The sequence below is a fragment of the Salmo trutta genome, chromosome 30 (genome assembly GCF_901001165.1).
Source record: "Salmo trutta chromosome 30, fSalTru1.1, whole genome shotgun sequence".
In the NCBI taxonomy this organism is placed as follows: domain Eukaryota; kingdom Metazoa; phylum Chordata; class Actinopteri; order Salmoniformes; family Salmonidae; genus Salmo; species Salmo trutta.
In genome coordinates this window covers 18,707,822-18,720,743 of record NC_042986.1, presented here as the reverse complement: position 1 = coordinate 18,720,743, position 12,922 = coordinate 18,707,822, and the positions used below count along the sequence as shown (strand labels likewise).

At 44.0% G+C, this 12,922-nt stretch overlaps 1 protein-coding gene across 2 annotated transcripts in view; it reads right to left on the bottom strand.

Annotated features, from left to right (window-relative positions):
• LOC115168170 (MICOS complex subunit mic25a-like) overlaps positions 1-12,922 on the bottom strand; it is a 73,525-nt gene that overhangs the window by 37,728 nt on the left and 22,875 nt on the right. The gene's annotated exons all lie outside the window — the stretch shown is intronic.

Here is a 12,922-nt window from a genome sequence, read left to right as displayed (position 1 = left end):
AAGGAGCAGAGGGACTTCGAGTTGGACTGGCGGGAGAAATGGACCTGGGAGGAAGTTCTGGACGGGGCCGGACCTTGGCACCAGGCTGGGGATTATCGCCGCCCGCAGTGGGAAATTGAGGCAGCCAAGGCAGAGAGGCGGAGGTACGAGGCCATGGACGCGCTGAGGGAGAAGCACGAGAGGCACCCCCAAGAAATCTTTTGGGGGGGGCACATGGGTAGCTTGGCTAGGCCTAGGAAGAGCCGGAAGCCAGCTACCCGTGGTTATATGGAGGAGCGTATGGGGTGGAGAGCGCCATAGTGCGCTCCTCAGCGAAACATCTCACCCATACGCACGCACAGTCCGGTGCGCGTTATTCCAGCCCCTCGCAGGTGCCGTGCTAGAGCGGGCATCCAGCCTGGTAGGCTGATGCCTGCGCAGCGCATCTGGTCGCCGGTACGCCTCCGAGGACCAGGCTACCCAACTCCCGCTCTACGCACGGCTACCATCAGGCCCCTGCACAGCCCAGTCTGCCCTGTATGAGCACCCCGCTCGTACAGGGCTACTAGTTCCATCCAGCCAAGGCGGGTTGTGCAGGAGGTAAGATCAAGACCGACTGTGTGCCTCCATAGCCCTGGGTTTCCAGCAACTGTCTCTCGTGCGAACCCGGAAGTGCGTCAACCCAGTCCGACTCGTCCTGTTCCCGCTCCCCGCACTAGCCTGGAGGTGCGTGTTCACAATCTGGTAAGCCCAGTACCAGCACCACGCACCAGGCTTCAAGTGCGTAAACCCAGCCTCGCCAGTCAACAGTCACCAGAGCTGCCCGCCAGTCAACAGTCACCAGAGCTGCCCGCCAGTCAACAGTCACCAAAGCTGCCCGCCAGTCAACAGTCGCCGGAGTGGCCAGACTGCCCTGAACTGCCGGAGTGGCCAGACTGCCCTGAACTGCCGGAGTGGCCAGACTGCCCTGAACTGCCGGAGTGGCCAGACTGCCCTGAACTGCCGGAGTGGCCAGACTGGCCAGACTGTCCCGAGCTGCCAGACTGGCCAGACTGTCCCGAGCTGCCAGACTGGCCAGACTGTCCCGAGCTGCCAGACTGGCCAGACTGTCCCGAGCTGCCAGACTGGCCAGACTGTCCCGACTGGCCAGACTGCCCCGAGCTGCCAGACTGGCCAGACTGCCCCGAGCTGCCAGACTGGCCAGACTGCCCCGAGCTGCCAGACTGGCCAGACTGCCCCGAGCTTCCAGAGCTGCCAGACTGCCCCGAGCTTCCAGAGCTGCCAGACTGCCGCGAGCTTCCACAGCTGCCAGACTGCCCCGAGCTTCCAGAGCTGCCAGACTGCCGCGAGCTGCCAGAGCTGCCAGACTGCCCCGAGCTGCCAGACTGGTCCGACTGCCTGGAACGGCCAGAACCGGAGCCACCTCCAGATATAGGTGGGTTGGGGAGGGGGGGGTGTAGCACAGTGCCGTCGTTGACAGCAGCCACCCTCCCTTCCCTCCCTTTAGTAGAGGGGAATTTTTGTTTTGTTGTTTGGGGTTGTTGTTTTTTTTGTTTTTTTTGTTTTTAAGGTGCTTCCGGGGTTAGCACCTTTAAGGGGGGGGGGTACTGTCACGTCCTGGCCAGTAAAAGCGTTAATTAGTATTGTAGTTTGGTCAGGACGTGGCAGAGGGTATTTGGTTTATGTGGTTCAGGGTGGTGTGTTTGTTTAAAGGGTGTTTGATTTAGTATTTCCGGGTTTTTGGTTGATGGTCTATGTTTATGTATTTCTATGTGTAGTCTAGTGAGTGTGTTTCTATGTTGTGTTAATTGGGGTGGACTTCCAATTGAAGGCAGCTGTTTGGTGTTGCCTTTGATTGGAAGTCCTATATTAGTTGGGTGTGTTTGTTTGTTTAATTGTGGGAGATTGTTCTGTGTTTAGCCTTGTGCCTTGCCAGACTGTTGGTTGTTCGTTCATTTTTTTGTTTTTTTATTTTGGTATTCATTTTGGAAGTTAAATAAACGTCAAGATGAGCCTGCACATACCTGCTGCGTTTTGGTCCTCCTTAACCAACGACAACTGTGACAGTAGGGTTATTTTTAAATTAATGTTAGGATTTTTCAGCCATTCCTGAACCTGTGACCAGAAACAAACTACATGGGGACAATACCAGATTAAATGATCTAATGAGATGCCATCTTAACCGACTTCATTTGGCTTCAATGAGTCTTTACATTTGGCTCTATTCAGTCTTTACATAGGGTGTCACGTGATCGATGACTTTCTCCATTCATATGTTCAGTCATTGGTTGCAGCCTACCTACATGTTATAGACAGCTCTAATTAATGGCTTCCATTAGCTGTAAAGGGAACTCAGGGTATAAAGTCTAGAATCCCTCTTCTTCTCTGATCCAGTCTGTCAGGCAGGGCCCACCCACCTCCCCCAAACAGAGTGACAGCAGTTTGAACAGACACACCAACTCCACAGTATTATCTGCCTCCCTGGTCCGGCTCATAACACAACCCAAGCACAGCAGCAAATAGTGCACACACCATTTCACTGCCAGTCTCTGATCCCTTTGGTAAACGCCACATTCTTATAATGAGGTAAATATAAACATAAAACACTCCAGTCTGCTGTCCCCACTTGCTTCAAGATGTTCACCATTGTTCCTGTACCCAAGAAAGCAAAGGAAACTGAACTAAATGACTATTGCCCCGTAGCACTCACTTCTGTCATCATGAAGTGCTTTGAGAGGCTAGTTAAGGATCATATCACCTCTACCCTACCTGACACCCTAGACCCACTTCAATTTGCTTACCGCCCCAATAGATCCACAGACGATGCAATCGCCATCGCATTGCACACTGCTTTATCCCATCTGGACAAGAGGAATACCTATGTAAAAATGCTGTTCATTGACTATAGCTCAGCATTCAACACCATAGTACCCTCCAAGCTCTTAATTAAGCTCGGTGCCCTGGGTCTAAACCCCGCCCTGTGCATCTGGGTCCTGGACCTCCTGACGGGCCGCCCCCAGGTGGTGAAGGTAGGAAACAACATCTCCACTCCGCTGATCCTCAACACAGGGGCCGCACAAGGGTGCGTGCACAGCCCCCTCCTGTACTCCCTGTTCACCCATGACTGCGTGGCCACACACGCCTCCAACTCAATCATCTAGTTTGCAGATGACACAACAGTAGTACGCTTGATTATCGACAATGACGAGACAGCCTACAGGGAGGAGGTGAGGGCCCTGGGAGAGTGGTGCCAGGAAAATAACCTCTCACCCAATGTTAACAAAACAAAGGAGCTGATCGTGGACTTCATGAAACAGCAGAGGGAGCACGCCCCTATCCACATCAACGGGACCGCAGTGGAGAAGGTGGAAAGCTTCAAGTTCCTCGGCGTACACATCACTGACGACCTGAAATGGTCCACCCACACAGACAGTGTGGTGAAGAAGGCGCAACAGTGCCTTTTCAACCTCAGGAAGCTGAAGAAATTTGGCTTGGCCCTTAAAACCCTCGCAAATCTTTACAGATGCACAATAGAGAGCATCCTGTCAGCCTGTATCATTGCCTGATAGGGCAACTGCACCGCCCGCAACCGCAGGGCTCTCCAGACGGTGGTGCGGTCTGCCCAACGCATCATCGGGGGAAAACTACCTGCTCTTCAGGACACCTACAGCACTCGATGTCACAGGAAGGCCAAAAAGATCATCTAGGATAACAACCACCCGAGCCACGGCCTGTTCACCCCTCTATCATCCAGAAGGTGAGGTCAGTACAGGTGCATCAAAGCTGGGACCGAGAGACTGAAAAACAGCTACTATCTTAACCTGTCTGAGCTAGGGGGCAGTATTTTCACGGCCGGATGAAAAATGTACCCAATTTAAACAGGTTACTACTCTGGCCCAGAAACTATAATATGCACATCAGTAGTAGATTCGTGTAGGAAACACTCTGACGTTTCTAAAACTGTTTGAATGGTGTCTGTGAGTATAACAGAACTCATATGGCAGGCAAAAACCTGAGAAAAAGTCAACCAGGAAGTGGAGGATCTGAGAATTGTAGTTCTTCTTTCTAGTCCCTTTCGAAACTACAGTATCCGTGGGGTTACATTGCACTTCCTAAGGCTTCCATTGGCTGTCTAAAGCCTTCAGAAAGTGGTTTGAGCATTCTCCTGTCACTGGGCAGATAATAGGAGCTCAGTTTCTGAGTGGACTGCCTGGCAACAAAGGGATTGGATATGCACAGTCACACGAGCACTCTGTTCCTTCTTTTTCTCCTTGAATGAATACGCTATTGTCTGGTTGGAATATTATCGCAATTTTACGTTAAAAATACCATAAAGATTGATTTTAAACAGCGTTTGACATGCTTCTAAGTACGGTAATGGAACATTTTGACTTTTCGTCTCTGGTTCTGCGCTCGCGCGTTATGCCTTTGGATAAGTGATCTGTACGCACAAACAAAATGGTATTTGGACATAAATATGGATTATTTGGAACAAAAACAACATTTCTTGTGGAAGTAGCAGTCCTGGGAGTGCATTCTAACGAAGATGAGTAAAGGTAAGAGAATATTTCTAATACTAATTCTGAGTTTAGGTTGCCCCGAACTTGGCGGGTGTCTGTTTAGCTCACCGTGATGGCTGAGCTATGTACTCAGAATATTGAAAAATGTGCTTTCTCCGTAAAGCTATTTTAAAATCTGACACAGCAGTTGCATCCAGGGGTAGTCTATCTATAATTCTTTAAATAATTGTTATATATTTTGTCAACATTTATGATGAGTATTTTTGTAAATTGATGTGCACATTCACCAGACGTTTTGGTGGGAATACATTTTCTGAACATCACGCGCCAATGTAAATGCTGTTTTTGGATATAAATATAAACTTTATCGAACAAAACATACATGTATTGTGTAACATAATGTCCTAGGAGTGTCATCTGATGAAGATCGTCAAAGGTTAGTGCTTCATTTAGCTGTGTTTTGGGTTTTATTGACACATGTCCTTGCTTGGAAAATGGCTGTGTGATTATTTTTGTCTATGTACTCTCCTAACATAATCTAATGTTTTGCTTTCGCTGTAAAGCCTTTTTGAAATCGGACAATGTGGTTACATCAAGGAGAAGTGTATCTTTAAAATAGTGTAAAATAGTTGTATGTTTGAGAAAGTTGAATTATGACATTTTGTTGTTTTTGAATTTGCCGCCCTGATATTTCACTGTCTGTGTCCCGCAGTTGGGACGCTAGCGTCCCACGTAGCCCATAGAAGTTAAGGCCATCAGCCTGTTAACTGGCCATCACTGGCCATCACTTCCACCTGGTTACGCAACCCTGCACCTTAGAGGCTGTTGGCCTTTATACATAGACTTGGAATCACTGGCCACTATAATAATAGAACACCAGTCACTTTAACAATGTTTACATAGTTCTTTACTCATCTCATATGTATTTACTGTATTCTATTCTACTGTATTTTTTGTCAATGCCAGTCTGACATTACTCAATCAAATATTTATATATTTCTTAATATATAAAGAAATATATTACTTTTAGATTTGTGTGTATTGTTGTGAATTGTTTTTAGATACTACTGCACTGCATTTCGCTACACCCGCAATAATCTGCTAAATATGTGTATGTAACCAATAAAATTTGATTCGATTTGATCTGACACAGGGCCTAGGGGACTCATGTTGGTGAGATTCTCGGGTGAATAAAGGCTGAGTATTAAATGTTTATTTATGATGATTGCATGGTAATTAGTGATCCATCTGTGCTAATCTACGCCTACCTGTGGACTGAGCCAATATTGGAGACTGTCACAAGACAGCTGCCCCCTGGTGCCCAAACAGGCACACAGGCAGTTTGACAGTGCTCAATGTGGTGGTCAAATTCTGATGTCCAGGAAAAACAGCATGGTCTCATAGGCAAGACGTAACATGGTAAATGTAAATGCTGACAGCAAATTAGTATAATATGTTACGTTTTGTATGGATACATAAGACAGAAGGTTACTTCAGGCAAAACATGAAAGTAGAGTGGTTTGTCAGGGTGGATGGGTAGGAGGAATAACGCAAACATCTAGCAACCCAAAGATTGCGCGTTCTCATCACAGACAACATTAACATTTGAGATAATTAGCTTCTTTGCAACTACTTAGCATGTTAGCTAACATTTCCCATAATCCTAACCCCTTGCCTAGCTAATGTTAGCCACTTAGTTAGCGTTAACCACCTAGCTAACATTAGCCACAACAAATTGGAATTTCTAATTCATTACATATTGTACGAATTGCAGTTAGTAACATACTGTACAAATTGCAATTCATAACATATCATACAAAATGTAAGTCATAACATGGATGATGAAATGGATGATGGACATCCATAAATGAATACATACCATACGAAACATCACATATTATACTAATTGGAGTGTCTTGGATTTACTTTTACTATGTCACGTCTACCCCTGAGTCCAGGTTGGGAAAAAAGGGTAGTGGGGAATGTGTTTGCTACATGGCATGGGACTAAATCTTTATAAAGAAGACAGTGGTGTGGTAAATTAGCAATACAACAAAGCTACCTTGAACGGCCGCTCTACTGGTAATATTTCTCTCTCAAACCCTTTGTTTTCACATGGCCATGCATGAAGCTTGCATCGTATGATTGGACATGCTATCTAGTTTAAATAAATGAATCCTAAGTGAACAAACACAAAAAGCCTATGAATACATTTTACAATGATAATCTTGCAGGGTGTAAAACATTTCTGAAATAAGTCCTTGTTCCTTGAGACTGACACACAGTAACAGCAGTCAGCGTTTCCCAGTCTTTCTGCAAGCCACCATGCAGTGCATAAAAATGTAGGCTAATCCACACAAGACAAACTGTTAGATTAGATGTTATTGTCCTCCAAGGAGGAAAGTCATATCCACATGCTTGTACATTGAAATACAGACCACCAAAACACCCATACACCCATTCATAATATTTACAATACCAAAAGTAAACTTCCCTAAACCCAGCAGATAAAACAGTCAGCCCAGCTAACAATTCTAAGGAGAGAGAACGTTTTTGTGACGTTACCCGTAATGTTCCCCTAATGTTTGAGTGTCCAGTTTTCTGTTAGTTAGGGGAACATTCTATACTGCAAAGAATATATAAACGCAACATGTAAAGTGTTGGTCTAATGTTTCATGTGTTTAAATAAAAGATCCCAGAAATGTTCAATATGCACAAAAAGCTTATTTCTCTCAAAATATGTGCACACATTTTTTGACATCCCTTTTAGTGAGTGTTTCTCCTTCACCAAAATAATCCATCCACTTGACAAGTGTGGCATATCAAGAAGCTGTATTGAACATAAAAAAAGGTTTTAGCTTCTATGTGGTAAATGGTATGTGTGTATGTAGATTGTGTATAGGCGTGTCTCACATGTTAATCTTATCGTTGTGCCAGACTGGGTTCAAGTGACTTCTGTTTCCTTTGTTCATTTTTTTCTGAATTTATTCATCTCTACATGATATGTATGTATTTATGTATGTGTATATATGCAGTATGTATGTATATACAGTTGAAGTCTGACGTTTACATACACTTAGGTTGGAGTCATTAAAACTTGTTTTTCAACGACTCCACAAATGTACTGTTAACAAACTATAGTTTTGGCAAGTATGTTACGACATCTACTTTGTGCATGACACAAGTAATTTTTTATTGTTTACAGACAGATTATTTCACTTACAATTCACTGTAATCAGAATTCCAGTGGGTCAGAAGTTAACATACACTAAGTTGACTGTGCCTTTTAAACAGCTTGGAAAATTCCAGAAAATGATGTCATGGCTTTAGAAGCTTCTGATATGCTAATTGGCATAATTTGAGTCAATTGGAGGTGCACCTGTGGATGTATTTCAAGGCCAAACTCAGTGCCTCTATTCTTGACATCATGGGAAAATAAAAAGAAATCTGCCAAGACCTCAGAAAAAAATTGTAGATCTCCACAAGTCTGGTTCATCCTTGGGAGCAATTTCCAAACGCCTGAAGGTACCACATTCATCTGAACAAACAATAGTACACAAGTATAAACACCATGGGACCATGCAGCCGTCATACCGCTCAGGAAGGAGACACGTTCTGTCTCCTAGAGATGAACGTACTTTGGTGCGAAAAGTGCAAATCAATCCCAGAACAACCGCAAAGGACCTTGTGAAGATGCTGGAGGAAAAGGGTAAAAAAGTATCTATATCCACAATAAAACGAGTCCTATATCAACATAAACTGAAAGGCCGCTCAGCAAGGAAGAAGCCACTGCTCCAAAACCGCCATAAAAAAAGCCAGACTACGGTTTGCAACTGCACATGGGGACAAAGATCGTACTTTTTTGGAGAAATGTCATCTGGTCTGATGAAACAGAAATAGAACTGTTTGGCAATAATGACCATCGTTATGTTTGGAGGAAAAAGGGGGAGGCTTGCAAGCCGAAGAACACCATCCCAACTGTGAAGCACAGGGGTGGCAGCATCATATTGTGGGGGTGCTTTGCTGCAGGAGGAGCTGGTGCACTTCACAAAATAGATGGCATCATGAGGCAGGAAAATTATGTGGCTATATTCCAAATGGATGACCCCAAGCATACTTCCAAAGTTGTGGCAAAATGGCTTAAGGACAACAAAGTCAAGGTATTGGAGTGGCCATCACAAAGCCCTGACCTCAATCCTTGTAACTTCAAAAACGAATATGAAATATCACTTTTAGTACAGGGACAGTCTTGGAAATTCGTGTTTGCTCACGCTATGAAGACAGGACGCACCTGCTAACATCGGTTTCCTATTGAACATACTTCTTTCCGTATAAAATATTATAGTTTGATTACATTTTAGGGTATCTGAGGAGTGAATAGAAATGTATTTTGACATGTTGAAACAAAGTTTAGGGGTAGATTTTCGGATTCTTTCTCTGCATGTTGAACAAGTGGATTACTCAAATCGATGGCGCCAACTAAACAGACTTTTTGGGATATAAAGAAGGATTTTATCTAACAGAATGACACTACATGTTATAGCTGGGATCCTTGTGGATGACAAATCAGAGGAAGATTTTCAAAAAGTAAGTGAATATTTAATCGCTATTTGAATTTATGAAAATATTTTGATGTGGGGCGACGTCCTCAAACAATCGCATGGCATGCTTTCGCTGTAATAGCTACTGTAAATTGGACAGTGCATTTAGATTAACAAGAATTTAAGCTTTCAACCGATATAAGTCACTTACATGTACCTAAATGTTTAATATCCATAATTTTTATGATTATTTATTTGAATTGCGCGCCCTCCAGATTCACCGGAAGTTGTCCCGTTAGCGGGACGCCTAGGCTTATTAACAAGAAATTTGTGGAGTGGTTGAAAAATGAGTTTTAAAGCCAACCTAAGTGCATGTTAACTTCCGACTTCAACTGTATGTACAATACTGTTCAAAAGTTTGGAGTCACTTAGAAATGTCCTTGTTTTTGAAAGAAAAGCAAATTTTTGTCCATTAACTTCTTACATCTACACGTTCCGCTAGCGGAACGTTAGGACAACAATGCAGAGTTTGAAGCACAAAATGAACTATTACAACTATTTTAACTTTCATAAAATCACAAGTGCAATACTCCAAATTAAAGCTATACCTCTTGGTAATCTATCCCCAGTGTCATATTTAAAAAAAAAAATTCTGCGAAAGCAAACCATGCATTATCGCTCAGTTAGCAAACATTTAGTACAGTTACTAACGAGGAATTATTAGTCGCAAAAGTCACAAATACCAATGAAATTCGTGAATTACCTTTGAAAATCTTCTTCTTTGGCAATACAGAAGGTCATGACGAAACAATAAATGGTTGTTTTGTTCGATAAAATCTATTTTTATAAGCTAAAACGAAACATTTTGTAAACGGCTTCTGTCGTGAATTCGGTGTCCTTCAACTTTTGGAGGTAACTTCTCAGTCTAACGTTGTGTTTATGTAGTCATGGTTGGCTTCAGAGCAATACTATGTTTGTTAGTAGCACAGCCAAACTTGCTTGTTCTTTCCCGGGACCTATTGACCGATAGGTACTCATTTGAACACACCAACCTCCGACCTCATTGCGCACCAATGATATGGCCATTGCTTCATTGATTGACTGTATTTCGGCCCAATGACCACTGATCGTCTTGAAATCTAGCTTGGGAGATAGCCAATGAGCTGAGGTAAACGGCGATGTGGGACGATTCTAACCAGGTAGATGATCCTACGTCTAAAACTCACGCGTAAAGACAAGACCATTCGCCATTGAAATTTCAACTGGAGTAGCCACGCTATTTACGCACAGGACTTTCGCTTGTTAGTATTGCTTTTACCGGAGTTATGGCAGCCAAATCAGGGAAATCGAAGGCGAAATTGAATTATAGAGATGTTAGAGAGATTATTGAAGAAATAGATCGGGAAAGTGATAGTGAATTGTATAATTTTGATTCGGATAGTTCTCACTCTATAGATTCTAAAACTGAGGACATGTTTATTCATGGGGAAGACGCAATATTAGACGCGTAAGTACCGTTATATTATTATATAAGATATTATTTATTTGAGTTTTATAAAAAAAAAAAAAAAAAAAAAAAAATTCTAATTGGAAATGCAATTGAGAGTTGTTCCCTGCTCCTATATAGAATCTGTGTCTGTGTGTCTGTATATGTTAGCAATTTTATTGTATACATTGTACATTGTATATTATCAAAACAATATTTTAGAAATGCTATTTTATTGAATGGTTCTGTGTGTGTTATTATTTCACAGTGATAGCGACTCTGACTGGGAGCCCCCGGTGCCAAGATGCCCATCCCCCACTGAAGCTGGTCCTTCCAGGAGGACCCCTGCTGTCTCTGGCACCACACCCGCCCGGCCATCTAGAGGTGTGAAGTCCGGGACAAAGAGGCGGAAGAGGGGAGGTGTGGAACCTGCTGGCAGAGAGGAGGAGGGGTGCTGGCACTCTGTGGAAGAGGGGGATGTGGCCCCACCTCCTCCATTGTTCAGACCAAAAAGGCCACCAGGACCTCAGCTAGACATGACCTCCAAGTACAGCCCCATGCAACTCTTCCAGCTTTTTTTTACCACCTCTGTTGTTGATTCCCTGATCTTCAATACTAACAAGTATGGTGCTAAGAAGCAGGATGGCAAGAAAGAGGCATGGAAGCCCATTTCCGTGGCACAGATGTTCAGCTATTTTTCCATAGTAATTTACATGGGTATTGTAAAGCTGAAGACCCTCAAAGACTACTGGAAAACTGCACCCCTTTATAACCTGCCTTTCCCCACCACTGTCATTTCCTGTAAAAGGTTCCTGAACATCTCACAGGCTCTTCACATCAGTGACCCTCAAGTTGATGAGGAGAACGAGAAGAAGCGAGGCACAGCAGGGTTTGATAGGCTCTGCAAGATCAAACCTCTCTACCACAGTGTGGTTGAGGCCTGCAAGACCTATTTTCAGCCCGCCCAGAACCTGTCCATCGACGAGAGGATGGTAGCCTCAAAGGCCAGAATTGGACTAAAACAGTACATGCGTAACAAGCCGACCAAGTGGGGTTACAAGCTGTTTGTTTTAGCCGATTCTGCGTGTGCATACACGTGCAATTTTTTTGTCTATGAGGGGAAGAGCACTTGTGCGACCGGTAAGGGGCTTAGCTACGACTCTGTCATGGAGTTGCTAGATTTTCAGCTCCTGGGGAAGGGCTACAAATTGTTTGTGGACAATTTTTATACAAGCCCTACCCTATTTGCTGACCTCAGGAAGCTGGAGGTGTGGGCCTGTGGCACCATCCGGTCCAATCGAGTGGGCTTCCCCAAGACAAAGGTAAATGACATGCCTAAGCGGGCTGATCGGGGTGCCATGAGATGGATTCGCCAGGATGGACTACTTTTTGTAAAGTGGATGGACACCAGAGAGGTGGTCATGTGCTCCAGTATCCACAAGGCCTTCAGTGGTGATCACGTCGTCCGTCGCGTGAAGGGCGCTACTGGGGCATGGACCACCAAGAATGTCCCCATTCCTGCAGCAATAAAAGACTATAACAAGAGCATGGGGGGTGTAGACCTATCAGACGCACTGATAGGCTACTACAATGTCCTCCATAAAACAAAAAAGTGGTATAAGACATTGTTCTACCATTTTATTGATATTGCTGTAGTGAACTCATTCATACTCCACAGGGAAATGGCAAAGAGCTGTGGGCAGTCCCTCATCTCACAGCTGGCTTTTAGAGAGCTGCTCATCAGCGAGCTTGCTAGCTACAGCAAGTCCACTGAAGCAGCTTCTGTCCCCTCTGGCTCTGTACCTCCTGCTCCTGCAACTGGTGGACTTCACATGCTGAAGTTTATAATTGCAGGCAGGGATGTGCCTCAGGGCAAGAAGGGCTCAGTAGGGAGGCTTCGTTGTGCTCTCTGCCATAAGAAGTCCCCTGTGACCTGTGTGACTTGCGCGGTGACCCTGTGTTTCACACCTGAAAGAGACTGCTATGGGCTTTGGCATCAGCAGCAGGGTATTGTGTAGAGGATTGAGGTCTGCACAACATAAGGCTGTATACTCAAACTGTAAATAGTTCATGTTATTTGTAATGTTTCTAAAATGTAAAAAAAAAAAAAAAAAAATTTTTTTTTCCAATAAAATAAAAAAAAAAGGTTTCTGGTGTGTTAGAATTGATTTTTTGGTAATTTGAATATAGTCATTTGCAACAGTGTATCACTGTACCAATTCGGCCACTTGGGTACATTCGGGAAACTTGTGAGGGACACCTGGGTGACCTCATGCTCAAAGTCATGTTCCTCGCTCATTCCTGAAGGTATCCGTCTAAAACTTTGGAAATAATTTGTTGCCCACTTCTGTTATAATTTCAAATTATCTCCAGCATCATATCTCAATGTTTGTCTG